The sequence below is a fragment of the Lepisma saccharinum genome, unplaced genomic scaffold (genome assembly GCF_977018435.1).
Source record: "Lepisma saccharinum unplaced genomic scaffold, izLepSacc3.1 HAP1_SCAFFOLD_490, whole genome shotgun sequence".
Classification (NCBI taxonomy): Eukaryota; Metazoa; Arthropoda; class Insecta; order Zygentoma; family Lepismatidae; genus Lepisma; species Lepisma saccharinum.
In genome coordinates this window covers 12894-17355 of record NW_028143176.1, presented here as the reverse complement: position 1 = coordinate 17355, position 4462 = coordinate 12894, and the positions used below count along the sequence as shown (strand labels likewise).

The 4462-nt window shown below is 55.5% G+C and overlaps 1 pseudogene; it reads left to right on the top strand.

Annotated features, from left to right (window-relative positions):
- Positions 1 to 331: 331 nt before the first annotated feature.
- LOC145982958 (large subunit ribosomal RNA) lies at positions 332 to 1830 on the top strand (annotated as a pseudogene).
- The last annotated feature ends 2632 nt before the right edge of the window (positions 1831 to 4462 follow it).

The following is a 4462-nucleotide window of genomic DNA, read 5'->3' as shown; positions in this document are numbered from 1 at the left end:
CTGATGTCTGTAAGGGAAATTAGATTATGTGTATCAATTAAATGGAGTTATATATATGTGTTTGTTGGCTTTATGTTAAGTGTTATATTTTATATTATGTTACGTCTATATATGTATTGTACTCAAGAGGAATTAAATAAAGGTAATGTGCAACAATAATGGGCGAACCGTAATACGAGCAACTGCCGTCCCAGTTTATCTCAGAGGCACTGGGACATTGCGCATACCCTCGAATGTATGCGGGTGGAGGTTTGGATACATTCGGGGGTTCCCCCATTATTGTCCCATTATTGTCCCTGTCTACTAAAAACTATACAAACAAATTTTCAGTAAAATATTAAGCAGGTAACAAATAAATTTTTCTGCTGTGTATTGTATCTTGAGGTATTAGACTAATTTTGTATCAATATATGCTTTATGTTAGTTAATTATTGTATGTAATCATATATATATATATGTTTGTATGTTTATTATGTATGTAACAACAACTTAACAATAAAGGTATGGCACAACAATATAGGGGGAACCGTAATACGAAAAACTGCCGTCCCAGTTTATATCAGAGGCACTGGGACATAGCGCATGCCCTCGAAAGTATGCGGGTGGAGGTTTGGATACTTTCGGGGGTTCCCCCCATATTGTCTGTCCCTACCTACTGTCTAGCGAAACCACAGCCAAGGGAACGGGCTTGGAGAATGTCAGCGGGGAAAGAAGACCCTGTTGAGCTTGACTCTAGTCTGCCGCTGTCGGGAGACGTGACGAGGTGTAGCATAAGTGGGAGGGCTCCTTCGGGTGCCCGCCGGTGAAATACCACTACTCTCACGGTTTCCCGACTCACCCGGTTGGGCGGGACGCGGGCGTCGGGGCTCCGGCCTCGTCGCACGCCGTTCACGAACCAAGGCCCCACCGGCCGGCCGTGCCTCGCGTGCGGACCGGCCAAGGGGCCGACCCGATCCGGGGACAACGGCAGGCGGGGAGTTCGTCTGGGGCGGAACATCTGTCAAAGGATAACGCAGGTGTCCTAAGGGCGGCTCACCGAGGCCAGAAACCTCGGGTAGAGCGAAAGGGCAAAAGCCGCCCTGATCCGCACCCTCAGTACGGGTGGGACCCGGGAAACCGGGGCCTATCGATCCTCCCCGTCCGAAGGATCTTCGGCGGGAGGTGACAGAAAAGTTACCACAGGGATAACTGGCTCGTGGCCGCCAAGCGTTCATAGCGACGCGGCTTTTTGATCCTTCGATGTCGGCTCTTCTTACCGTGGGGACGCAGCGCTCCCCGAGCGTATGATTGTTCACCAACCAACAAGGAACGTGAGCTGGGTTTAGACCGTCGCGAGACAGGTTAGTTTTATCCTCCCGGCGTTCGGAACGCGGCCAAGGTAATCCCGGTCGGTACGAGAGGAACCCCAGGTTCGGACCAACGGTACCGCGCCGGTTCGATCGAACCTCGGTGCGAAGCTACGTCCGACGGCTGAAGCCTGAACGCCTCTAAGGCCGAAGCCGTGCCCGGAGCTGCGTGACCGTGGGTCCCTGCACTCTGAAAGGCAGAACCACCAACGCTGGACCCCTTCGCCGGGGACCGGTAAGGCGGGGAGCCACCCGGTCAGGGGGGTGAGGCTCCCCGCGAGTAGTGCCATCGAGACTCCGCCCACTTGCCCCACTGACCGAGGTCTTTGGGATTCTAGATGGGGATTCACGGGGTAATCAAGCACTCGGAAGTTGGGACCCTTGAACCACTCGTAGACGACTTGAGTATCTGGCGGGGCGTCGTGAGCGGTGAAGCCTCCGTACGGTGGCGACCCGTTGAAAGGCAGCCCTCGCTTGCAGGTTCGTGCTGTCGGCTGCACGGCACCTGAAAAGCAGACACCTACTTTCAGGAGGTCCCTCCGGGGACCTCCGCCGGGAGTCCAGATCCCAGTTTCGACCGGGGGAGGACACCCAAACCGGCAGCCGGCACCTTAACTGGTGCTGCGCACCGGGGCTTCCAGCGGGTGGCGGATAGCTGGACTTGGGGTTTATCACCCAGCCGACCAAAAGACTGACAACCCAGGTTAACCTGGGAGTGCGGAAACGCTTGGAGAATGTCAGCGGCGGGGAAAGAAGGCCCTGTTGAGCTTGACTCTAGCCTGCCGCTGTCGGGAGACGTGACGAGGTGTAGCATAAGTGAGGGCTCCTTCGGGTGCCCGCCGGTGAAATACCACAATGTAAGTGACAGGTTCCTTCGGGTGCCCGCAGGTGAAATACCACAATGTAAGTGAGGGCTCCTTCGGGTGCCCGCCGGTGAAATACCACAATGTAAGTGACAGGCTCCTTCGGGTGCCCGCCGGTGAAATACCACAATGTAAGTGAGGGCTCCTTCGGGTGCCCGCCGGTGAATTACCACAATGTAAGTGACAGGCTCCTTCGGCTGCCCGCCGGTGAAATACCACAATGTAAGTGAGGGCTTCTTCGGGTGCCCGCCGGTGAAATACCACAATGTAAGTGACAGGCACTTGGAAATGTTCATTCATGAATGAATGCAATGCGTGAGTCTGCTACCTTGCAACCTGATGTTGAGCCTTTCTATGACGGTATCTATATAATAGAAACTTGAGGAGGCGACATACTGCCCGGTTCCTGCCAGGAGCACATCATCGGCGCGGGGGAGCGAAGAGAGCTCTCCCTTCTCCGGCTCGGCGGTCCCAACGTTTGGTTGGAGATCGGCGAGCTTTCGGAGGTGCTTCGGTTGGTCGGCTTGGTGCTGTCCATTCCTCGGATGTGACTCTACACGGCGGTGGACACTTAGGAAGGCATTCTGGGTCTTCCCATGGGGGTCACCCTTACTAATAAGGGCGATCCCCAAGCCATCGGCCGGCATGCGGCCGATGGGGCTTCCGGCATGTGGCGGATAGCCGGACTTGGGGTTTGTGGGTAACAGATTGTGTTGTACCTATAACCCAGCCGCCCAAATGCTTAAGACTCTAGTCGGCACGTGTGTGCCTCCTTGAATGGAGCCTTCGAGGACGGGACCTATATAATAGGAGCTTGAGTTGGCTACATTCAAGTATGTGCCAAATGAGGGTCCAACTTTGGTAGGGTGACGTGGAAGTAAGCGTTCCTCACTATTCCGTGCCGCCGAGGGGCCCTTGGTAGGTGGTACGATGGATGCTGTAAGTGGCCGAAAAATCCTCGCCTTCTTTGCGAAAGGCCACTCGCGGAGAGGTTTGGTTCTGTCATCCCTATCGTCGTTGGAACCAGATTTGAGCACTTGCTGAAATTGAGAGAATCCGCACTCTCGCAAGAAAGACCGATGCCTGCCAAGCATCTTAAACGAATGCAGTTGGCCGACCAAGGTGAGCCACTGCAAGGTTTGAGCACTTGCTGAAAGCGAGAAAATCCGCACTCTCGCAAGAAAGATCGATGCCTGCCAAGCATCTTAAACGAATGCAGTTGGCCGACCAAGGTGAGCCACTGCAAGCAAGATGGGTACTTGCTAAGAACAGATCCGCGCGGAGTTCGTGATGTCGGTTTCACGGCACCCGGCAGTTTCTGTCTGTGTCTTTAAGGATGCCCCCTCGGGGGCATTCGCCGGGAGTCCAGACCCCGGCCGGTTTCGGCCGGCCGGGGGAGGACTCCCTAACCGGCGGCCGGCACCCACGTGCCGGCCGGCGGGGCTTCCGGCATGTGGCGGATAGCTGGACTTGGGGTTTTTGGGTCCGTGTACGGCACGGGACCCTACAACCCAGCCGACCAAAAGACTGACAACCCAGGTTAACCTGGGAGTGCAGAAAGGCATGGAGAATGTCAGCGGCGGGGAAGGAAGACCCTGTTGAGCTTGACTCTAGCCTGCCGCTGTCGGGAGACGTGACGAGGTGTAGCATAAGTGGGAGGGCTCCTTCGGGTGCCCGCCGGTGAAATACCACCAATCCCGACGGTCCGCTCTTGCTGTAGAGCACTGGAAATTGGCGTTGATGGTGCTTGGTGGAGGTAGGAGAATGCGGATGATTCTGCAATGAATAGCAATCGGTGCAGGGTAGCCGAGTGCTGGGCTGAAGAGAGTGTCGTCTTCAAGACACACTTGCGGAGCTTGAGACTCTAGTCGGCACGTGTGTGCCTGCCTCCTTGAATCGAGCCTTCGAGGACGGGACCTATATAATAGGAGCTTGAGTTGGCTGCATTCAAGTATGACGCCCTGGAACTCGTCGGCAATCTTCCGTAGCTCACCGCCTTCACATCGAGCTGCCGCCAGCGACGTGGAGAGTCACATCCAAGTAATGCTCAGCACCTACGCGGGGGAAAATTATTCTCACGCAGTTACCAGTTTACTTCGTGCTAAGATGGGTACTAGCTAAGAACAGATCCGCGCGGAGTTCGTGATGTCGGTTTCACGGCACCCGGCGGTTTCTGTCTGTCTCTTTAAGGATGCCCCCTCGGGGCATTCGCCAGGAGTCCAGACCCCGGCCGGTTTCGGCCGGCTGGGGGAG